This window comes from Pithys albifrons, chromosome 4 (genome assembly GCF_047495875.1).
Source record: "Pithys albifrons albifrons isolate INPA30051 chromosome 4, PitAlb_v1, whole genome shotgun sequence".
In the NCBI taxonomy this organism is placed as follows: Eukaryota; Metazoa; Chordata; class Aves; order Passeriformes; family Thamnophilidae; genus Pithys; species Pithys albifrons.
In genome coordinates, this window is record NC_092461.1 from 23,202,516 (window position 1) to 23,228,833 (window position 26,318).

At 36.2% G+C, this 26,318-nt stretch overlaps 1 long non-coding RNA gene across 1 annotated transcript; it reads left to right on the top strand.

Moving 5' to 3' along the window:
• The first annotated feature begins 686 nt into the window (after positions 1-686).
• LOC139670861 (uncharacterized) lies at positions 687-25,634 on the top strand. Its single transcript, XR_011697593.1, has 4 exons — positions 687-806; positions 11,083-11,149; positions 24,323-24,392; positions 25,323-25,634. It is a non-coding gene; the product is annotated as an uncharacterized lncRNA (long non-coding RNA).
• Positions 25,635-26,318: the final 684 nt, after the last annotated feature.

Genomic DNA, 26,318 nt, shown 5'->3' on the forward strand with positions numbered 1-26,318 from the left:
TATCCAATTTGATAAATTTGGGAAAATTTTGGAGGAATTTGTTACCATTTGGAAAAAGAAAGCAATGTGTGATAACTAACAGAATAATAAAGCTTACATATCAAGCCAAACTATTTACTTATTTTGCAGAGACAATGGAGAAACCATAAATGTTAACAAATGCTCAAAGTGGCTTTGTGAAAGACAATTTGTTTTATGAAATTTCCAGATTGTAGGAATAAAATTTCATAAAGCTGCTGAAGTGTAATACAGACCATGCAAATGGTCTGAGACAGAGAGTCATGGAGAGCCCCTGCTGCTTTACTCAGCATTGCCATGGCTTCAAGCATGGAGACTTTATTTCGGGCCAGGTATGATGTGCTATGTTTGCATAACCAGAACAGAATTGAAAAAAATAATCAGGAGAAGGAAAAGCATTGTATCAGTATTTTTGAAAGACAAAATAATTACACAAGTCCTTACGGTCCTGAAGTATTCAAACTAGTGGATAAAAACATGAAGAAAATTTTTGAAAATTACCCTCCCTATCACAAACATAATAATCCATATCATAAATCAAAAGCACAACATTTTTCCATAGAAGTCAGCAGAAACAGGGGAAAGAAGATTAACTAGTAGGAGATGTTTAATATTAATAGAAATAAGTACTTTGTACAACAGTGACCTGGAACTTGCTGCAAAAGGAGACTGAGGAGGCAAATGACACATTAGAAAAAGGAGGCACATTCAAAAAGGATGAGAGAAATATATGGATTCATAACCAGATAACCAAAGGGTCCAAACCCTTTAAGGGGCTGCAGAATTAGGTAAGTAAACTCTGACAGGTTTGGGTGCTAGTAAAGTGCAAGAGCACAGAATGCAGCTATGCTGATGTGTTCTCTCTAAACAGCATTTCTCTGATATAGTCAGGCATTTCTTATGTTCTCAGAGTATGTGGGTCAAGAAAAATTTACTGAAGCATACTCTCCTTCCAATTACATGTTTTTACAATAAAAAAAGTGAAGCATTAGAACACACACTTTTGATAGTTAGGTAAATAAATTACATTCATCAAATAACAGATACAGATAATTCTGCTTTAGAACTATAGGGCCTCTCTGTCTAGGGTACAGAATCAGCAATATCTTAGATTGTGTTTCATCAAACTTGTGCTCCGGGTGACAATTTATAGTCCTTACCAGTCAATTTAGCAAACATTTTACCAGTTCAAGATCTGATTTTACTTTATAAATCTAGGATCCTTTGATCTTCTATTATCTTGTTTAGATTTCTGGTGTTGTAAAATTATCATTTACTTAAATCACAACTTTGCAGGCATTATAAACAGCAGTACAGTGTTATTCTAAGCTATATTTAAGAAGACATTGAAAATACAAGAAAATTACAGAGGAATCCACAGATACATAGTCTGAACTGGAACACCATTTTTGTTCACTCTCAAGAGTTCCCTTGAGTTTGGGAAAATATAGGTAAAATATTTCAGAAATAATCTTTTATTTTTCTGTCTGTAATATACTTCAACAAATACAAAGGAGTTAAGAGAAATTAAAGATAACAAGCTATTATTGAACAGCTAACCATTTTCCAGAGGGGAGTATATTCACTACTGGCATGGTAAAAGAATATTACTTAAATAGTAAATGAATGATGAGAAAGTTAATAGAAGCGTGATATATTTTTACAAGCTTTTCAGAGATTTTATCTGAAGTTTATTGTTACAGTCTGTATTTTATGAGATATGATGAAAGACTTGTTAAAGAAGCAATTCTACAAAGATGGTACAAAATATTTTTGGTGCAGATCATGATGTCTTGAAGAAAACTGGTGACACTAGAGAAATATGATGCTAGTCAAGAGGGTCTGGTGTGTTTCCAGCTAAACTGTAACAGCTACCAGCAGCTATAAGAACTGTAAAGCAGAAGAACTTGTTGGTGCTATAACTCATTTATATATAGTAAAATGAGGGAGGATTTACAGGGTTGGTACATTCAGAATACTTAGTTCTAAGAAAATGTATAAAATAGTTTTATACATTGCAAGAATAGCATATTTTTGTTGTGGATATACAATAAAATTACTGAAAATCTGAAAGCAAGGAGTATTTAGTGTGACTCTGGAATGGTCTTGTAAATAAAGGGAGAAGGAAGTTGCTGAATACATGCCATCCTTTTCAGTGCAGAAATTCCAATATGTTTAGAGAAATGGGCCTGATGACTCAATAAATATCATGTTTCCTACTTTAGCTGGCAATGAATACATAACACATTGAGGCATTAGGTTCCCCAAAGTATTTTACATGTATTTTATTAAAAATTCCTTAAGAAACGTAAAATGTCAACATCATTAGCTACTCTGCTATTGATCATGAGTCTCCACTGGCTCTATACTCCCTAGAAGGTACTTTAACCATTAACTGAGTTAGGACAGAGTATTATATTTTACATTCTAAATCTTGTACATTATTGGATGAGCCCTCTCTCCCTTTGAAGGTAAGACTAGCTAGAGACGACTTACCATTTGGATTTTGAGATACCTTACAGACTAAACCAGAGTACTGACTACCAGCTTAACCCCAGATATTCAAACAACTAACATGAGTTATCATTACTAACTAATCTGTTCTAAAATTTATACTACTAGCTGCAACTACAGTCATATATGAAATTACTGACTCCTCCCAACTCCTGTTGTGCAGAAAACTCTGTATGAGGTTATTTTAAAGAACAAGTTTTTTGAAATGGTTAAAAAATAATTTAAAACAAAAAATTAGAACTCCAAGCTTAGAATTACCACAGCAACACTATAAATTGCATGGGCCGTGTGCAATAAAACCAGAAGGATTGTATCATTTATATGAAGTACCTAGGCTACTATATGGCAAATGCAATTTTGCTGCAGATAAATGTGTACCTATTTCAGAATAGATACAGTATCTTAATTAATCTATCTGCAAAGATTCAAGAGATAGAATATAAATTACACTAAATGGAAGAATGATACAGCATAATGACTTAAAAAGGGCCTCCAGTGTCTCAATCAAGTATGTAATCTGGAAGTTTCATTTTCCCTGCCTCCAATTCCCAATGCAGTTTCAAATGCCTGTGATATTTATCTTCTCTTCTTCTCCTAAGAAATAGGCAACTCACAGATTCTAAGGACTGAGCACTTCATGGGTGAACAAAGACTCCACCTGAAAATATTTAATTATTAATCAACCACAGTTTTCTGCAATTTAGGAAACATTTCAAAGTGTTAACACAAGTGGGGAAAATTGCAAGCCATAGGAGATAAATTTTCCTGACTAATGCATTACGTGCAAGACCTGAGAAATTAGTAGAATTCAGCATCAGCAAAGCTTTGTAAGGCAGAGCACAGCAGAGATGCCTAAGAATTTCTCACTATGCACTGAATGGCCACACTGGTTATTGTAGAGCAGAAATTCATTTCAGTCACAAGAAAAAATATTTCAGGGAAAGGGAAGTGAACTCACATCAAGCCTGCACCCTCTGGCTCCCAGGCACAGGATGTGACAACACACACTCTTCTACACTGTCCACAGCAACATCAAGCAGACTACTCAGAAAAGCAGTAACTTCTTGAGATAAAATGCTAAGCACTGGCTTCTGAAACTGCCCTTAGCTTAAACCTCAGTGAAAGAGATTACAGTGAACACATTTTACCTCATGAATGTGATGGTAAATCAGAAGAAAACAAGGCCTTCCTCTAGTTTTCAGTCCAAACAGTTAGGAGGCTAGGGTAAAACTGTCTATCATATATTAACAGGTATCACATGAGGCAAGTACTCTCAAATCTTTCTATCAGATTTTTCTTTTTAGTTAATAAGAGATGAAAAATGCAAACATCTGCTGACTGTCATTCCCATCCTTCATCACTGGTGCTTCTTTCAGCAACGTGACTAGACTTCCAATACCCCAAAACAGGATGAAGAGCTGTTTATTGATATAAAGAGTGTGCTAGAAAATAGAATTACAATGAAATATAGCTTTAATGAACATGCATTAGGTATTTGATAATAATGGCATTGCTAGTACAACAAAGTGCCAAAAATTTTCACGTGAAAAATATTGTGATCCCATCATAACAGTACTTTTTCTCACCATGCAGTCACAGAAATGCAGAAAAAATAAATACTTTTAAGGTGTGCAAAATAACATCCTGTATCTGGGTCTCTTGCCTGTTGTTATTGGTTACTGCTAGCAGGGTAAAGACAAATGCAGGGAGGATTGTAAATCAATTGTTAGTCGGAAAGACATGATTACCATGGACACAAAATAATTACAAGGGAAGAAAATCTGGGGAAACCCAACCTGTATCCTACTCAGGAAAGCTAAAATTGTTTGTGTCTTCAACCTATTTGCATTCCAAGTAATCATCACTGGTAATAATGACGGACACCTTAGTGACTTTGAGGAAGAAATAAGATAAAATAAAAGGTCCAGTGGTATCGTCTCTTTGTTTCTACATACATTTTCCCCCCTAAGTTTGCTGTCTGATACATTGGTTATTATTCCAAGCAGTAATATTATGTATAAAACTAATTCAGCTTTGGGTTTCCTGTGTCATTTGCCTTTTACAAAACATGGCATCACCGGAGTAGGATCTCCAGCTTGGCAGAACAAAAGAAGTATTTTCTTTTCTTTTGTAAACATTTATTCAATTACCAAAGCATTTTACTTAATTTCCTATTTGGCTGGATTTTTTCTATTTCTTCACTTTCATTTTGTATCATACCAAAACTGAAATTTCAACTGAAGTTTAAATGGCACTATCAGTTAATTATTAGGAACAGTAATTCAATATCATCTTCATTATGCCTATTGGCAAAGGAACATCTGTATGTGGTAATTTTGGCTTCATCTACCACAGCTGAGCGAGCTTGGACAGTGACAGTGAAGTCCTCGTGACTAGAGCCTACAGTCCTCAGTATTCCCAGGAGGTCTCCCATCCAAGTACTAACTGGGACTGAGCCTGCTTAACTTCCAAGATCTGATGGGATCGGATGTCAGGGAGGCATTTAACTGCCATAGGAGAGACAGGTATCACCTGACTTAAGTAACCAAAGAAATATTTCATACCAGATGACACAAACCTGCAATATAAATACAACAGAGTAGGAGTGTTCTCTCAGTTGGCATCATGGTTGCAGTAAAGACAGAACACGGTGCAGCTGTCCTTCTGTGCTGGGCCTTGCTGCAGCCGCCGCTACTTCGCATTTTGTTTTAGCTCAGGGAAGTAGAAACATTTTAATGTTATTCTCTTTCTTTTGCTTTGCTGGGTGTCTTTTGAAGTGCTTTATGAATCTGGAGTAATGAAAACTGGCTTTGGTGAGAAGTGGAAAATTGTTGTTATATCTAAATTGTGTAAGTGTGCGTTATATTGTAGTTTTCTTTTAATTTTCTCTTTTCTGTATAAATATATATAGTTAGTTTAAGTTTAAAACTGTTTTGAGTTTTTTTCCTTTCCTCCCTTTTCTCAGTGTGGAGAGAGAAGTTTTGACTCTGTATTGAGCAGTTGGCATTTTGCCAGCTGCACTCAAGACACCATATCATATTGTAATGACTTTCAAATAAAGAATCATGGGCAATACCCTTCTTCAGTTAAAAAATAAATTATTAGGTGCAGAATCAAGATGTTCTTTCTGTGTCTGTGACAGACTTCTCAAGTGACCATGGGGAAATCCCCTGTAATGGATAGAGGCCTTTTATCTCATGCCATTCCATGGCTATGCCAGTCCATATCACCTTTCTCTGATTTTTGTGCAAGGGATTTCTTTGTGCTGACTTCACTTCTCTTCTGTTAAACACAGTCATGGTTCACCTGCCTTTGAAAACTACAGATGAACAATGCATTTTAAATGCCCAAGCAAATTATCACAGTTCTCAGTTTCTTGCAGTATTTTCCTTTAATTCTGTTTCTTGCGATATTTTCTTTGCAAGAGTTTTACTAATACTTTTATCTACACGGTTGTCAACTACCCAGGGACAGCTGACACCCAGTTTCCTCAGAAATTAGCAAAAAACCTCAAGGATATCAGTTCCTTTAAGAGGTAAGATCTACATTCTGTGGAACTACCGCCCAGAGAAAACTTACCTACATTTATACAAAGGCTGTTCTTTATGACATAAGGAGGTTATTTGTGATATAAATTCAGCTGAAGAATTATAAGGGAAACAGACTTTTTTGAGCAGAAGTGGCTGTTTAAAACACATTTTAAGGTTTTCAGTTTTAAGGTTTTCAGTTTTTCTTCTATAAGAACAAGCAGTGAAGCATCCGAGATGCATGTTTGTTTTCAGGTTCTCTTGAGTGACTGTCCTTTGGTCACACTTGTATGGCATATGGAAGCAGGACTCAGAGATGCTGGTTTTGGTCGTCAGTGTCACTACAGCACTTCATCCTTCACAATATACTTTAATTCTACATAGATCTGTGATCTGCTAAATCTATTAATCTATTACTTATTTAAGAGAGTCTATATTAATAGGGTTTTCCTGTTAGTGGGATCTGAACCGCTTTGCGTTGTAGAGACTTCACAGGCAGTGACTTCACTAGTAGTGGGCAGTACCTTGAACATTTCTAAACCACTTAGGCAGGGTCTCTTACCAATTTTCCATTGAAGGAATTTTTTTCTAGCAGCAGAAACAAAGATCCTGACTAATAACTCTCTTAGTGAATTAAAAGTCTTGTGCATCTCTTTTCTGGATCTACATTTTTTTATCTTCTTTGTTCCAGCACCTCCAAACCTCTTCAAAACTCATCTTGATCTTTCATCTGGAAAAAGGAAAAGTCTGTTCATATTACATAGGAAAAAGTCTCAAGCAGTTGTAAATACAACAGGACCTCGTTTATTTACTCTATTTCAATAACTCAGATAACATATGATATCATATTGGAAACCCACAGGTCACTAATTCCCAATCAGAAAATACTCCAGTCATCACTAGACTGGCAGTCTAACTCAAGAGCTAAGTTTCAAATTAGGTAATTTGCCATGGCATGTGAATATTTTTATTGAAGCCTGGCTCCCATTGTCAAAAGTCAGCATTTCTTCAGTCTAAAAGTATGTTTTCCCACCAAAACTGCAAGACAAGTAATAGAACTGTATCTATATTGTTCTTGTTTTCAAAAAGTAATATTTTACAGTTCTTATAATGTCATCAATTATGAGGATTTTACATCTCATCAGCTTGAAGCAACAAATGCAATTTTGTATACAGGTTTATAGAATAGAATACTTTAACAGATAATATAGTTATTAATTTTATGATTTCATCAAGAAGTAAAGCTCTATGAAAGTGATGTTATCTACCATTAATAACATCTTAATTTGCTTTTTAAAATTATATCCCTTTTCAAATGTTACTGCAGAGAAACAACAGCAAATGCATTTGACAGTAAAAATAGTGTTATAGCTGAACTATCTCATCTTCTGTCATATACTTACTGTGTACTAATCCAAGAGGAAATCAGAAGGGTAATGAGTGAAGTTCAGGGGAGAGGGAAATCTATTTTTTAAAGGAGAGATATAAGATATTCAATCAAGATTACAATAATTTTCAATTATTGTTACAGTCATTGAAAGGGGTATTGCAAGTGATGCCCCTTTGACTGTGCATATAACAAGCAATATAATATACATAAACTGCACAGATTTTTGAGGACTCATTCTACAAGTTGCATATCTCTACAACAAAATGTGAAAGGCACCTTGATTCTGTCAAAGAATACTTAATATCAAAGCATAATAAATTAGAATGAAACAAAACATGTCACATTTTGGATTCTCAGATAAATGTTTTACTGTTTTGCAGTACTGAAGGGTAGGGCTGTGATGTTCATTTTCCAAATATCAAATTTCACTGTTCTTGAAAAAAAAAACCACATTAATCAAGCAAGTTCCTTGAAAAACTTTGAAAGAGCAGGATAAAAAGTTGGGGTCATAAGAATTATCAAACTGGATTGAAATTCTGTTCACTTTATTATATATCAGTTTAGATCCTATCTTTTTTCAGAATTTACACAACATGCATATTGTCCACCAAGTTTGTAGTGCCATGTTTATGTTAGTTTCCCTAAGAGTATCACCATATGATGTTACGAATGTTTAGACACAGTGTTTTCATTTATACATTCACATGATTTTATATTAATTCTATTAAAAAATAAAAGGTGAAAGCACGTATTATTTACATAGGAACAATCCTATAGATGCCTGAATAATCACTACAGCATAGTGAGAGAAAGATTTTTAAGACAAGAAAACATAATTGTTAGAGAGAAATTAGAATGTAGTAAGATTAAAAAATGTTAATAAATCCTATCTAATATACACAAAGATTATTTCTTTCATTGTAATTCTATAATAAAACTAAATATTATCTACTTTTAATTGTAATCCTCCTTTAAAAAGAAAAAGAAATCCTTGTTACTGGTTTCTTTTGTTTATTATCTCTCAGCAATTGATTTCCCTGCATACAAAAGCATGTTTCCTAACTTCAGACACTCTTCACATCCAATCATTAATTTTCTTATTCCAGATATTGCCATTATTAGTGCAAATACAAATCTAAGGGCAAACAATGACACTTGAGAAAATCTCATAAAGCTCAATCACAGAAACTACTGCAAATATATGGTCACTGGCTTTATACTTCCTACATCAGCATTCATTTCAATGCCTCTGTAGACAAGAGAAGTAGCCTTGAGTGGGTAAGTCAGACAATGCTCAATTCCCATTCTAAGTCATAACTTTAGAAGAGATTTTTTTTTATCTTCATCATCTATAACCTCAAAAAAAAACTAGTTTTCTGCTACTAACTTGGTTAGATAATGAATATAATTAAATTTAAAATACTGTTAATTGGAAAGAAATGTTGAAACCTGGTATAGTTTCAGCTTTGTCATTTGAGTTTGTTTTGGTTTTGTTTGGCTTGGTGTTTTGTTTCTTTTCTGAGACATGAAAACCCAATATATTTTTGTAAATTCATTAAACATGAAAAAAACTGTTAGCACTGAAAAGGTGAGCAAAACATGTAGTTGACACTTTCTGTACACTCTAGCTCACTGTCAAACTGGGTGAGTGACCTCTAAGGTGACATTTCACTAGCTTTGATGCAAGATGGGCTTCTCCCATAAAAATAAGGCTATTGGGTAACAGTTCAGTGAAATTCTGTTTCAATATTGCATGGACTGAATACAAATAAAATACCTCTTCTAATAGTCAGAACATATATTTCTTCAAAAGGCAGAATGTTTATCTAATATATTATTTGAATGTTTCATGAGAACAAGACTATACTAAGTATGACGAAAATGGCAGTAAATACAACAGTGAATCTGTTTAACCCTCACATTCTTAAATACTTTTTGAGGGAACCAAGGTTACAATTACCATGAGTTTTGATTTCACTGAAAAATTGTCACTACTGTTTTGTGAAATAGTTAGATAAAGGATAGGTTAATTTTCTTATTAAATTTTTAAATATTTTACAACATATCTAAAAAGTTAGAACATTTTTTAAATTAGTATCAAAATTCTATACCCTCCTATATTTTAAAACCTCTTCTCCTGTTTTGGTTTAAATATATTCAGACAATGCGTTTCAAAGGCCAGAGGAAGGGTGAATTTAATTTGAACTCTAACTGAACCAGACTACTAGCCTTTACAGAAGCTTGTTAGTGAACTTTTAAACTGTAGGATTGGGGAAAAGCTAAGATGTATGAAAGAAAGCCACACAAATTGTCTAACTCATGAAGGATAAGAAATACTCCTATAAGAAATATGAGTGCCATTTGAATAGGATGTGAAGTGAACCAAAATGTGTGCTTTAACAACAGTGTCAAAAGTCTAAGAAATGCAAGAGCAGAAAAATGAAAATCTAGCTAAGAGTGAATAAGTATACCGGAAACTTGGTGGAAAAAAAACCACTGTCACTCAAAAAATTATCAAGGTACAAGAAATACAAGGAAGACTGATTGGGCTGTGCTAATGATCATAGAATCTCAAATATCCATTGAAGCATTAAGGTTGGAAAAGACCTACAATATCATTGAGGACAACCTTTGACCAAGTACCACTATGTCAACTAAGCCACAGCACTAAGTGCCACATCCAGTTGTTTCTTGGACACTTCCAGGGATGATGACTCCCTGCCAGCCTGTTCCAATATCTGACCACCCTTTCAGTGAAGAAATTCTTCCTGATGTTCAACCTGGAACTCCTTTGTCATTAGCTTGACATCATTTCCTCTTGTTCTGTCACTTGCTGCCTGGGAGAAGAAGCTGACACCGACCTCACTACAACTTTCTTTCAGGCAGTTGTGTTCAGTGATAAGGTCTCCTCTGAGACTCCTTTTCTCCAGATTAAACATCCTGGAGCTCCCTCAACCACTCTTCACAGGACTAACTCTCTTCACTGTCTTCATTGCTCTCCTCCGATGAAACACTGTATCTATAAAAGGCAGGTCCTATTATGACAGGAGGAGAAAGAATATCTTCAAGCTACTCTATATATTTCAAGTTAAAATGAACATGTTCAGAGAAGGGCTACAAGGTAGAGAATGTATTCTGGATGAGGAAGAAGTAATTTGAGACTCCAGATTGGACAAGCAATAATGGAGTTTTCTGTGATCAGAAGTGGCAGAAACCTCAGTGATAGCATGGGCCAGCTACTTGTGCCCTCTCCAAGGACAAGAACTGAGAAGAAGCCAGCAGCTAGATTCATACCCAAAAGAAAGAGGAAGTGCTTCATGAAAGACACATTAGAGAGAGAACATGCAGCCTCAAGTTCACAGAAGTAAACTATTGATAGGTACCATATAGATACAGAGAACAATGAGGTAAACAGTCTTAACAAATATTAAAAAAAGAATGCCTGTCTAATCTTGCTTTTTCTCTGAAAGATGATCATGGTCACTATTAGAAACAGGGTGCAGAAGAACACAAGCCTTTGGTCCAATTTAGTACAGTTGTTTTTCCAACTGTGATATGAGGAGTATTTTTTTAACAATTAAATACTTGTTACATTGATCATTGTCCTCACAGGGTATTACCTCTGTTTTTCAGGTCCACCCCAAACCTGAAGGGATGAAAAATTAATCCCCATGAAGTCTGCTTCCAAGCTCAAGTTCAGGTATGCCTGCACATATACATGCATACATTACTATGAACAAAACACCGATCCCAGTAGAAATAGATACACACACAGTGGGAAGGAAAGAAGTTTGTGCATCACTGGGACATGCAATTTATTTTAAACAAAGACTTATTCTGTCAAGATTTTGATCTGTTTCTATTCATCTGAATCTTGCTGCCTGAGAGCAAAAAGGATATAAAATACAATCAGTCAGAAATAAATGCCACTTCCACTTGTATCAAAATTAATTATCGCTAGATACAACAAAACTAGAGTATAGAACAGAATGACTGTACTTGTCTTCACTCTTCCTGACCCTATCTAACCTACATCTGACTTTGCAAAAGAGTATTTCATTGCAGTGTTGGGCATTCCATACAATAACACAGATCTTTGATGGATGTAGAGTAAATCTAATCCTCTGAAGACTATATGAACAAAAAGAAAGTTGCTGCAATTTCCTCATTTTTGTTAAACACCATTGTAATGTATTAGCTTTATGTGGCAGTATTTGTCCCTTATTTAGCATTAAATACAGACAGCAGTGATACAACAATTATCCTGCAGAGATTAAATTTTTAATTCTACTATTATAAAAGCAACTTTCATTAAAGAGTCACCAAAAAAGAAGTCAAACACACTTTTCAGTCCATAGATCCCACGTATTTAAGCAAATACTATTGTCTATAAATATTAACAACCAAAATTATTGTGGTGACCAGGTAGAGTACTGTTGTGGTTTAATTCCAGCCAGAAACTGAGCATCACACCACTTCTTGTCCTCCATCAGTGCAATGGGGGGAAGAATCAGGAGGATAAAAGCTAGAAAAATCATAGTTTCAGATAACAACAGTTTAACAGTGAAAGCAAAAGCCATGCAAGCAAGCAAAGCAAAAAAAGAAATAAATTCACTACTTCCCATGAGCAGGCAGGTGTTCAGCCACCTCCAGCACAACAGAGCTCCATCACACATAACAGATGCTTGGGAAGGCAAATGCCATCACTCCACCTTGTTTCCCCCCCCTCCCCCCCCTCAGCTTTAAATATTGAGCATGATGCCTTTTGTCTCTTCTTTGGGTCTGCTGTTCCAGCTGTGTTTCCTTCCAACTTCCCACGTGCCGCCAACTTCCTTGCCTGTATGGCAGTGCAGGAAGCAGAAAAGGCCTTGCTCCATGCCAGCACTGCTCAGCAATAACAAAAACGTCTCTAAATTATCAACCCCATGTTCAGCACAAATCCAAAACAGCCCCATAGCAGCCACTGTGAAGAACATTATGCCAGTCAAAACCAGCATAAACACAGTGATCATGAGGATCAAAATGATCCAACTGGAAGGCTGGCAGCTGAAGTTAGATCTCATTTGTTTCATCTGCTTTATATTACAAATTAGCCTTTGATGTAAGACTTTCCTTACTATGTGTGTTTCTGATAGTTCCACTTCTTTGCATGTGCAGTACCAGTAAAGAATATTCATTACTCTCCCTGAGACACCTAAGAGGTGTACTAGTGTCTCCTGAACAGCTGTGTTCTATATTCTGATTACTGAAGTGCAAAATACAATTAAAAAAAAACCAAACAAAAAAAAAAGAGAAAATGAACCCAAAACCTTCAAACCTAGCCTCAGCCAGGCCACTGAGCTAGCAAATAATCCATTGTTCCACACCATGACTGCAGATATTTTATCATACCCATATCTTTTTAGTTTGACTTCAACAATATTTTTTTTACTTCCTATTAGTTTTCCTAGATGGGTCTAAACTGCTATAAGCACATATGTGAAAAAGTCTCCCACTTAGTATTTTCTCAAATTTTCCCTCAGTCTTTCCTTATAATCTTCCTCAAATCCCCCTTTCACCATTGGCAATGGTCACCACAGATTCATAGTTACTGAGACTTTAATACAATTTTGTGCCCCTCTGAATTTCAAAGAAAAATAATTACTGCATCACAGTAAGTGCCAAGCTTTCCATCACGTGGCCACCTATCCACATTCCCCCATATTTGTATGTTTTGGTTATCATAAACTACAGTTAGCTTTGGTTTAACATCTATTCTCTTAAAAGTGTCTTTCTGACAACACTGCTGAAATGCCAGAGAAACTGGTGAAACACTAAGAATGGAATGATTAAAAAGGGGTACTGAAATATAAACTGTGCTAATAATGCTATAAATCAAAATAATGCAATGCTGGTTTCTGGTGCTGAGGTATTAAAAGGAGTAAATTCCCTCTAAGTTACTATAATAGGGCAAATGCATCAACATAATCTTGCTGCTACTCTACAATCAGCCACGGAAATAACTGCAGACAATTTACTTCTCCAACCCTTAGTGCTACAAAAGCCCTGTGTTTTCACCCTTTTCAGACTCAGTTCTTGACTGCTGTTATACAGATAACTTATTCTCTCTCTTTCTGTAACATAATCTTTTATTTATATGCAAGAGACTCTATTACAACAGCTTGGAACAAAGCCTGATTTTGTCAAGTAGTTGATTTAAAGGATTTGCATTTCTAAACATTCTGTATGCATTCTAATGCACTTAAATAAGAAAACCATCTGTGCATTTCTTTCTTTATTTGAAACTATGCTTGGCAAACAATCATTACAATTATAAGTAGCATACCATTAAGCATATGGTTAAATGACAGTGTATTTGCTTATTTCAAGATCCATTCACTTGAAAGCACTGCTTTGTTTAATATTAAAATTTATAAATCAAAGTTTTGTAATAATAAAAGACATCCACCTATAAAATAATGTTGCTTTGCCTCCGGAGAAAATACATGACCATTGTGTCTAGAGGTTTAGAGCTGTACATAAAGTTAGGTTCTTGGCACAGTTCAACATCCCACTTGGCCTCTTGCTCAAGGAAACATTTGTTAAATTCTGACAATCTCAGACACTGTGCCTGGAAAATATTTACCACTCCTATATGAACTTAAGGAGACCTCATCTGAGCTGCAATATGTATTACTGCAGGTCTTGCCAGCCCATAATGAAATGTCACAGTTCCCAAATGAAAGATACTGTATGAATGTATGCAATATCCCACTTTCTCACAATCATCTTTTACTCCCAGGATACAAGACAAATAACAGGCAGGAGATCAGGCCTTATATAAAAAAGGAACTCAAATACAAAATTAAGTAATTTAGAGGCTTAGGTACCCTTTAACATTTATTTCTTTTCACTTTTTTATTGAAGATGATAAAGTCTTCCTGTGAATGCCCACAAAAAAGCATAATTGTGCATAATCTCTCAAATCTTGAAAAAATATACTTCAATTTGAATTAAAATGATTCTATGAAGCTCTTTGACCTGTAAATTTAGCATGGGATCAGATATTTAGACTACATTCCTTCTTGCTCCAGTATCACTCCCAGTAAAATATCTTCTGTAAAAAATTGGATGAGGATGCATGAGCTGAACATTTATAACACATTGTCTCAACAATACATTTACTCAGCAGAATAAACATTACATATGGAAGTAAGAGAGGAAAATGGATTTTAAAATGTCTAGTCTCAAGTACCTGCATAGGCTAGTGTTGCATTTTCTTAATTACATTCTTCACATGTAAAAATTAAAACAAAATTAACAGAAGCATATACAGACGCATTTCTTTTGGACAGAGCTGAACAAACTCCTCTGCAAAACCAGTGAGGATGCGTAGCAACAAGCCACAAGGTGTCAGCTTCAACCTGGCAAGAAAATATGCACATGAAAATAAAAATATTAGGAGGTCAAGGGGTGAGAGAAAGTGATAGATCTGAAATTTTTGGCCCTGAAATTCCAGTTAGAAAGTACACACCTGTCACAATCATAAAAGCTAGAGGAAGACTATGGAGTTTTGAAAGGGCCATCTGGAGATATCAAGTAACATGAGCAATATGGATACTTTATTAGTTACTAAGAACAAAAGTAGATCAGATCATGTTCGCCTTTTGTATAACTTGCCAGAGGAGACAAATGGACAGCTTATGTAAAGCAGAGGTGATACTTTATATATTTAGGATTTAAAATCTACTGTGGTGAACGGCATTTGCAGCTTCCCATCAGCTCAGTAAACAGGAGCAGTTTGGGGCTCTTCTTCCCTCATGAGAAGTTTTGTACATAGAGAGTGAGAGAACACATTTCCCAAGACCAATACATGAGAGCTTAGGTGAGTCATCTCAGTTCACTCAAGTAATTTGATCCAGGTTTTTCATTTTTCTTTCTTTCTCTATATTTTTCAATGGGAGAGCAAGTCTTTCTGTCCTCTTCACTCTTGCTCTGATCAATCTTTTAAACTTACTAAACCATATGGAAAATGGATTTTTAACTTGTGACAGCATGAAGCCTAGGTATTGACTACATCAATTTCTTCTCCTTTCCTGTCCTCTGAAAATTTATTTATCAATGGAATAATCTCAGCAGGAGAACCCAAGAAGCCACCTTCAGGCTTCCTTACAGCTACAAGTTTAGAGTCTTACTGTTGCATTCAAGTCATGGGCTCAGACCCTTATAAAATTCACTAGACATCCTAACTCAAACAAAACTCTACTGTGGTATTTGATCAGAGATCTACCTTATTAACACCTCCATAAGGACAGCAAATGACATTTACAATATTTGGCCTAGTTTTCCTGTAAACTTGTTCTCTTAATCCACTGTAGACTAACAATTATTCTATGCTGCTTTTCACTGCCCTGCTTATTTTTTTTCCACAGCCTTCTTCATAAAACCTTATGAGAAACTCCATATAGTTCTGAAGACTTGATAGTTTTGATAGTTTTGATTTGTGCTAAATTATTAAATGCTTCCACCCCACTGATCACAAAATCCTTCAGAGTACTGTAAGTACAAATAATGTCAGACGGCATGTTTCTCCTGGCCCTTCAAGTAAATACACTCTAGAAGGATCCCTGTAATTTTATACTTCCCTCATTGATCCCTCTTCTTTTCTAATGCCCTCCTCTGATATTTTAATTTCTTTCTTCATTGAATTCTGCTTTTTTTAACCTAAAACCAAATCTTGTATATCTGTTTCTATAGGTCTGATTTAAGTTCTCCTGGTATTTCAATTGCATTCTTCTTTTTATAGCATTCAGTATTTTACTTAAATTCTTTTCGTGATTCATGTCTTCTTCTGTTGTTGCTTACACTTTTCACATAGTTGTTGACTTTTGTCTAAATTGGTCTAGTGATTTTATACTGTATTTAGTCTTGTGCCAAATAGATATTTATATAAAATAGGATATTTATTACTAAGTCCTTCATACTTCACTCAAGTTCATTTCAGTCCACTAGGAACTTTCAGATGCTTGTTTTGGTTAATGTTACAGATAATTATTATGTAAAATTTTAAGTCAAAAGTAAAGGAATAATTGTAATGCCCTGAATCAAAGATATGATCTAGAGGTCCCATCTTTCCCACCCTAGTTCTGTTTTCTTAGTATTGATCATTTCACTTTCTATGAGAAACTAATTGAAACTTTTATTCAGCATTTATTGTTTCATCATCTCCAAGAGTGATAAATAGCAATATTGTGCCCTTTGGATGAGCCAGGTGGGACAAGTGGCCTTTAAGACTGTCTCTGTCATAATCCCAACTTCCTAGCCTAGGATGCAAAAAGCAGGAGATTTGTAACATACAGCAACAAGTCAGAAAATATGACTCTGCCTTCTGTACTACAAGCATCATTATGTAGAACTCAGAGCCAACAAAGGTGCTCTGTGTCTAGAATTAGTCTTCTCTGCACAGCTAGGATAAAAGATTTCTAAATGAATGATGGGTCAGGTCTTAAGGGAAGATTTTATGTAAACTGTAAATTATAACAGTTTAGACTCCTTCAGGCTAATCTCTGATGTTGGCCATTAGTCCTTTTCTGTTGTAATGTGAGCCATAATCGTTTCATTCACTTTGCTCTTTTAATTATACACTTCTAATGAATATTACTAGGCTTTGTTTCTCTGTTGTATTCTGTCTTTTTGAAATATTGTGTGACCTGAACTTATAACCGCAATGATGGATCTTTAATGATTTGTAGGCAATGACCCTCATAACTTCCGCTTGCCAAATAAGCTTTCATTTCAGACAATTTTATTACTCCTTAGCAATATAAACACAAGTATGCTTCTTTTATTTATGAGCATTTCCATTCTTAGTGTTTTATCCATCCCTCATCTATTGCATTTCTGCAGCTATCATAGGTTTTTCAGTCTAAATACACAACCAGAGTATACTTTAGAAAGAAGAATTGAAATGGCCAGCACAGACTCATGCAGGGTATTCAAAAGCACATAGTATGTGGATGGTATTTTACGATGTTTAATATTATCTTGCATTGCAATTAGAACATCAGTATCTGGTCTTAGCTGGTGTAAGGGTTTCTCTGCTCCCAAAGAAGCATAAGGGCTTTCATTTACCTCTGGACATTGTGGGCTTCTAAGGGACTTTACATGGCTCCTACTGGGTAAAGCTAGTACCCTACTAACAGTTAGTTAGGTTTCCTCCTTACAGTTAGTTTATTTCCTTTCCCATCCAAATCATACTCTGGGAACACAGGTCTTGGGATGTTTGTTTCTCTCTATCACGTTCAGTTAACTGGGAAACAAACTGTGATTAGGATAGGCAGAATTTAAAAACAACTGGAAGTCTCCTGCTGACCCTAAGGCTGAACCAAGTAGAGAGGAGGAAACACTATTAAGAAATTCTGTTTTAAGATGATAGACCATTTCTGTCAAGGCTGATAACTATGTTGAATATTAGTAAGAAATCAGTGGTTTGGACCTACTACAAGTCATAGGACTGGATATAATTCCATTATACTTGCAACGGGACTCACTCAGGGTGTTAATGATGCCAGATATGGAATCCAGGTATCAGAGTAGAACATGTGTGCTCCTAGAACTATAGCACACTCCTAGAATCATAAAATTGTCAAGGTTGGAAGAGGCCTTTAAGATCAAGTCTAATCTTCAACCCAGCACTATCACTGTATCCCCTCAACCACTAAACCATATCACCTAGACCCAGACGTCTCTTAAACACCTCCAGGGATGGTGACTCCACCGCCTCCTTGGGAAACCTATTCTGATGCCTGACCAGCCTAACACTGTATTTATTTTTCTAGTATCTAATCTGAATCTTCCCAGTGTCAGTTTAAGGCCATTACCTGTTGTTCTTTCCCTGTAGCCACAATAGAAGAGATCAGTACTCATATCACTACAACCTCCTTTCAGGTGGTTGTGGAGAGTGATGAGGTCCTCCCTGAGCCTCCTTGAGACTAAACAAACTCAGCTTCCTCAGTCATTCCTAATACAACATGTTCTCTAGTCCTTTCATGAGCTTTGTTACCCTTTGCTAAACATGCTCCAGCACCTCAATGCGCTTTTTAAAGTGAGGAGCCCAGAACTGAACACAGTACTCAACATGTGGCCTCAGCAATGCCAAGTACAGGGGGTGATCACCTCATTAGTCCTGCTGACCACACTATTCCTGATACAAGCCAAGATGTCATTGGCCTTCTTGGTCATCTGGGCACACTGCTGGCTCACATTGAGCTGGCTGTCAACCAGCACCTCCATGTCCCTTTCTGCCCAACAGTTCTCAAACCACTCCTCCTGAACTCTCCTCAAGCACTCCTCTTGAGTGCTCTTAACTAGAAACCTTCCTTGCCTTCCTAGTAGCCTTAAAGGGTGCAGATGAGGAAATGTCACTGGTTATTCAAACCAGGAAGTGCAGAGAGAGAAATAAAAAGATATAGGAAACCATCCATAATTTTTGAGTTTTCAGAACAGATTTAATCTTCTGCTGAGAATGATTTTCTCTGTCTTTTCAACATAAACTAAGGGCACACATTCATATTCTGGTCTAAACTGCAATATTACATCTTATCTGCTGTATGGTGTTCATTTGTGTGGTTAACTTCTCCCATAGTTGGTTGTACTACTGACAAAATACAATATCAACACTAACAGAACTTGCCTTAGAATTTTTCTTCAGAGCTATTTACTATGCTCCTATGTTATTATGCAAAAGAATTTCAGGGTGTACTCACAGCTTCCTAGATACCGTCAAAAGGACAGAGAAACTAATAACCAGATACTCTTCTAAGCTCTACAAACAGATTTTTGAAAGCCATAAAAGTCCAACACAGTTCAATTACAGAAACAGATTTCACATGAATATATCTGTCCACACAAACCTAAGAAAATGCATATTTGCAACAACCCCTTGCTGTTCTTTCAATGTAAAATTGCAGTACTGACTTTGCTGAGCTTCCGTATGTGAATAATACAAGAAAAAAAGGAGTAACAAATGTAAAAATACTGCTGACTTGCTGTTGCCAGATGTCAGATTTGTTCTACTAGATAGGGAACAAAGAAAATAAGCAGGAAAATGTCTTTGATATGTCTTGATTGTTTAACAGTTTGTTTCTGTCAGCAACCTCTTAGAAACTTCATTGCAGTGAAGAAGTTGTTCCCCAGAGATAGTTGGTAATATGTTTGTTTGGTTGGGAATTTTTGTGCTCTATGTGTGTAATATTATCCAGCAGAGGAACCTACTTTTTGCTTTGATTATACCTGCAGCCCTGACTCCAGAACACTCTACAGTCTCTCCAACAAATCCTTCTTTGATCTGTGCTATAGGAAGGCACAGTAGTATGGAAAAAATTTTCAACAAAAAGTACAATTCCTTCTGATACCAATACCCATGAACAGAATTGCTACCTTTTTTGGGTCAACAAATATCTGATAGATTAAAGCTGCACCTGGATTTATAGATGAGAAATTATTTTACAAATGAAAACACTGACTAAAAATTGTAGAAAATCATTATAAAGGGAAATCAAACAGAAGAGAACAAGACTACACATGGCTTTTAGGAACAATCATTTATCTAGAAACAAGTAAATAAGAAACTTATTCTTAGTCATGAGGTAGGTGAACAAGTTCCTGGAGATACCACTAATCAGATTTAAGAGAAAGCAGTCGCCATCTCCATCTCTTCTCATTTTGTACCTAATGTTAAACTGGAACAACATGGGGCAAAAGAGGTCTGGGTGCATTGTATGTCTCACAGAAAATATGTGCGTAGATGTATTTCCAATCTTAAAATATGTAGGTATCTGGACTTCTTTTATTCAGTAATCTTGAATCTGATTTCAAAGTGGTTGCAAAGATGTATGTTCTCTCCTACCACATAGAGCAGGATTAGTAAAGAAATATATCTCATCTTTTCCATCCACTCATCCCTCTGCAATCCCTTTTAACTGAATAATATTACTGGCACATTCTCATTCAAGGAGATTATTGTCAAACATCACTGTCAGATATCAGTAATAAAAAAAAATCAGATAAAAAACCTTTTCAATTTGTGGTACCATAAAATAATATATTCTGATGTTTTTAGTGAGTCAAATTTTTTACGCATGGCAGAAAGAAACCAGCTTTTATTTAAAAGCTTAAAAAATTTTGTAACACCCACCCTGAAAGCTTGATCAACAGTGTCTTCAAGAACATAAATCTAGAATTAACAATAATTTTATTTGAGATTTTCAGTTTATAGCATATTTTCAAACCAGCAACTAGAGGAGTACAACAACTAGTCTGAGTACTTGCAGATGTCACCTACTGGGAGGTGTAGTGATTTCAATTTATATTGTCTTGTATGGAAAAGAACATTCTTTTGACTGAACAGCCTTCTATGAAAATCTCATAAAAGACAACCCACTAAAACAATTAATTATCTTGTATGGATAAAAGGCAATTAAATTGCCTAGAAGAACATTTTACAACTATTATGTGAATAGTTTCTTACAAGTAAGAATAAAGCCCTGGCCTGGATAATTTCATAAAATCATAGAATGTTAAGGAATTGGAAGGGACTTTAAAGATCATCCATTCCCAACTGCCCCTGCCATAGGCAGGGACATCTCCCACTCCACTAAGTTGCTCAAGGCCTTATCCACCCTGGCTGTGAACACTGTCAGGGCTGGACCATTCACAACCTTCCTGGACAACCCGTTCTAGTGTCTCACCACACTCACAGTAAAGAATTTCTTCCCTATATCTAACCTAAATTTCACCTCTTTGTGCCCATTACTCCCTGTCCTATCCCTACAGCTGCTGATGAACACTCCCTCTCTAACTTCCCTGTAGATCCCTTTCAGATAGTAGAAGGTCGCTATGAGGTCTCCACAAAAACTTCTTTTCACCAGGCTGAACAGCCCCAACTTGCTCAATCTGTCCTCATAGGGGAGGTGCTCCATTTCTCCTATCAGATTTGGAGCCCTCCTCTGGACTTGCTTCAGCCATGTTCTTCTCAAGTTGGGGACGTTTTTTGCAACTTCCTTGACTTTGCAGAGGAAACCTTTGTCACACACCAGATCAGTTATTATGGGGTCAGAACCACCTTGGGGAGTGCATGTGTGTGTGTGGAGAGGGAAGGGATGGGTCGAACCTCACAGAGGTGGAGCAGTGTCATATCCCTCATGGCAACCCCTGGAGCCCACATGGAGAAGTCCTGGAGCAGCTGCCAGTCACAAACAGTCCAGGAAGACTATAATACCCCACAGCTCCTGGAACCCCTGACCCATCTCAGATCAGCAGGGATAATGAGGACACTGCTTCTCACTGTGAGCTGGGACCTTGGAGTGCCCAGTGGGTCAAAGACCCCACCTGCAGAGACCAAAGCAGACAAAACCAGAGGGTTTGGGGTGGCGCAAGTCACAGCCCTGCCATCTGGACATGTGAGAATCCATCCTCACAAAGTCTCAGGGATAGCTCTCTCTTTCTCCTTCTCTCTTTTCTTGTTTCCTCTGTTTCCTTTTGTTTACTACTTTTCTTGATGCTTTGGGTGGCTCAGACTGGGAGGGATTGGATTTGACTTAAGAGTAGTGAATTGGATGAATATTGACTTGGATGTTTATTAGTATGTATTGAGCTGGTATTGTGGTGGAATATTTTGTTTAGCTTGGGTATTGCCCTTTTGAACCATTGCTAAGCTCCCTTATTTTCTCCCCTAAATTAATAAACTCCTTATAAACAAGCACATGGTTTATTTTCTGGATGTTTTCTTAAGGTATTAAAGATTTCTGCATATATTAATATTAAAGCAACACTCTTAGCGGAGCCCATGAGCAAACAGCCCAGGGCTGGAGTGTTACAACCTTGCATTACATTACACGCATTTTTCATAAAATGTATTATACAAATCACAAGGCACAGTGACCATTTTAATATTTCTACTTTATGCCCAATAATATATGGAAAAACTGTTCATTCATAGTTGCTGCTAATAATTCAATGTTCAGTATGTGTTTCTAGGGCCCCCGTATCTGATGTTACACCTGCAATAAGGTACTTCAAGATAATGTGGCCACACAAGGGATTAGGAACCAAGCAGGACTGTAGCTTAAGATGCAACTCTGCTACCTTCAGTTGCACTAAACATTAAAAATATAGTACTTCCCCATAACCTCTACGGGTGCTATATGACATCTGTCAGAGGTTGTCTATCTTACACCAATCAGCAAGTCATAAAGTTGTCCAAAAGAAACAGTTAGGCAGCCATTACAAAGTGCTCACTCACTCCCATGAGAAACCAAAGAATCATCAGAGAAGCTTCCCAAATTCTCTTTTTAAATTGTAGCTAGCTATGGTCAGACCTTGAATGGAGGACAGAGAATATAATAAAACCCCTAGCAAATTCCATATAAATTTAGAAAACTGCAGAAGTATAAAGCACTACTGCACCAGAGGATGCAAAAAAAACCCTAGAGATACAGATTTCCTCAGTTGTGCATGGAGTGACATGTACTCATTGAAGACAGAACAATGGTGGGGAAAAAAGGATTAATAGTTACTGGAAGTTTTCAAGGCACTGAAGTCAAATCTATCTTGATGGAGTTGTCAGACTGCACAATTAAAAGAGAAAGGGACAGGTCGAATACAGGAGCCATATTCACTGTTAGTTTTTAAGTTCTCTATGATAACACTGAAATTTTCTTTATGTGCCCTGAGGATCTTGCTGATAGTTGTTGAAGCACATGTTCTTTCCTATATAAGTCACTTATGCAGAAACACAGAATGTGAAAATGCTCGGAAAAAATCCTACGACTTCACCAAGATTTTTTTAGACTTTAAAATTTTGTTAATTCATCAAAGTTAACTGAGGATCTCCAAACTGCCCTTCAAAATTCTGACTAAACAGTGATATTTGCTCCTGCTCAGAATAAGTTCTCTGATGCAACAATCTGTCTCATATTCCCTAAAGTCTATGTTAATACTGATCATAATTGCCAACAAGAAAACACAGGGGTTATGCATTACTGAATTTCAGGCTTGAAAATCCTATTTTATTTTATAGAAGTTTGAGGTGGTATTCAAACTGTGTAAAAACTAGGGAAACCTGCAATGAGGTGATGTATGTATAACAGTTGCAGTTTGTCAATGCTCTTTATCTACTTCATTGCAAGAAAGAAAAGTGGCATAAAAATGCAAATTTCCCCTTTCTTGTTGCTCCTTAATGCACTGGAACATCTGTATCTAAGACATCAGTCTACAAAGTAGATCATCAAAGATTCTATTTAATAAAAAAATATTAGTTCAGGAACATAAACCTGAGATTATTGAGAAGGTTGTTTTGAACAGTCAGACCTGTACCGTGTCTGAGTTCAAAGCTGTTTTGGCAGCAGTGTATATTGCTGTGAAATTGAAGCAGGTGGTATCTTCAGACAGGGATAAAAATAAACAAAACATGTTGAAATCTACAAATTGGAAAACTTATTTGTCGTATAACATCCTCTATTGCATGATCCCAAGAGACATGCAAGCTTGAAATTATTTCAGAGGTGGTAATGGCATAAACTATTATTCAGAGAGATGGTTAACAAGAACATCTGATTTATGTTCTATATATCACTCATTACTCCTGATTTGATCACCCGTGGAGACACCCATGTCTTCTCTCTAACTGCATAGTCCTGAGATTTTCAATCTGTTTTAGCAAAGAGAATTTTCCCTTGTTTTTTGTTTTTTTTTTTTAATGTCTGTTTTCCAAACCCCTGCATTCCTAATGCTTTTAAGAACTGTTACAGAAGGCAGCATCTGCAGGAAAGTGTATTACTGATTTATATAATGGTAGCCTACCAGTTTAATTTTGATCTCTTGTTTTATGTTACAGGCACCAAAATTCTAAGTTGAGTCCAATTGCCCTGTCTACAACAGAGTATATATCCACTAGGCTGTCCAAGGTGGGACTGCAGCTTTTGTGCGTATAACATATCTGAAGTACCTGTAGATGTGCTACTTTGGGTGAGGAAAGTATTTAGCACAGGCTCTGAAGCCCTCCTGAGAAGCTGTATATATATATCTCTTCAGGCAATTAGGCTGAGTTCTGTGTTGCTGTGACTACGCTGCCTGGAGTACCTGAACTAGCTCTTTTAAAATGAGCTTGGTCAACACACGAGGTGGAGTAGCTGCAGCCCTGCCAGGTAGCCCAGTTCAAGCAAGAGCTACAGAGAAAGGAGGGGAACAACCTCAACCCTGTCCATTGTTATCTGTCTTGGAACATGCAGCTAGAAAATAGGAGGTTTTAATTTTTGCAAGTAGATACTACCTGATTGGGCTCTCTGGAAACAGAAGCATCCATACAGCAACAAGAGCAGTGTATGTACTCAACAGACAACACAGAGTATGCATACGTAGCATGATACATAAGGAGTGTTATGCTTTACATCCAGGTATCTGAGATGATGACGGCTTTTTGAAAATAAGGTCACAGATATATAAATCAGGAATTGAAAACTTAATATTGGCCATCCATTTTCTGTAATATTTTTATTTCAGCTGTAGTCTGACATGAAAGATGTTGAATTCCCTAATTCTGAGTCCTGTTTCAGAGTGAATTGCATGCTTGCTCTTCTTCTGAAACACATAATAAGGCTGAAGATAACTGAAAAAAGTGAGGTGTCAAGAGAAAAAGCTTAATTATAGGTGTTTCTGTGAAATGCAGCATTTAAGATATTCTTCCTCAGCATGTATGATGAATTATTTACTGATAGTCCCAGTGTAAAAGTAATTTATTACCTGCATATCTTTGCTATGGAAAATATTTTAAAATGCATTTTATGAAAGTGTAGCAACCTATTGCTTAATGATATCTTCTGCTTCTATGATTTCAGTGTCTACAAGAATACAAACCTCTGAAGGAAGATCTTACTTGGAGGGAAGAGCATAGGGATTAATTCAGAACAAAATATTAATGTCTGAAATGTCCAATTTAGATCCATATACAGGAGAAAAGAAAAAAATAAAAAGTGGAAATCCAAACAATTTCAAGTTCTATTTCCTGGAGTGCATAAAAGTGTCTCATGTTTTAACCATCAGGCAGGAGGGATACTTGGATTCATACTGTGATGTAAATAATTGTAGGGCAAAAAATATAATATACCTTGTTTTCAAGAATTATGAAAGTGTTTGCAGAGAGAAACTCAAGTGGACATAGTACATAACTGAAAAATGAGAGATGATGAGGATTGCATTATTGAATCCACAAAGCTGGGGTAGTTATATAAGGATTTAGGTCAAGGATGGATGGAAATCAGCCATTTGGGGACTAAGCAGCTATCTATAGTTGTAGTATGTAATGTTGAAATAACCATTCAGTCAGGGAAAAAAAACCCCACACCATCTGTTTTTGCTAAATTACCTACTTATTCTGCTTCTACAAATAGAGTAATATGACTGCAAATGAAGGGTTGGTGTCAATAACTATTGATATAATTCTGAATATGACAGTAGTAGCTATAGACTCCAACTAAGAGGGAGGCAAGATTATACTTAGATATTGCACAAACACTTAGTATAACAAGCTTCTGCCTAAGGAGCTCAGCTGTATACAAGAGAGAGAAAAGCTGAGAAGAAGCAAACATTAGTGCCTACATTTTCTAAATAGATAGCATGTCAAACAAAAACTTAATGAATTACCATGTGCAGTGATTAATGTCAAATGAACTTAGGTTTCATATAACTTTGAAACTCCAGACTGAAATTATGTGTCCTAGTCTGCAGTTAATTATGGAACCAAATCTTAACCTGCTGAAAACTCCGTTGAAAGCTTTAACTAAAATATATTCAAAATTTGACAAAACCAAAAAACACCAAGCATAGAATCATAA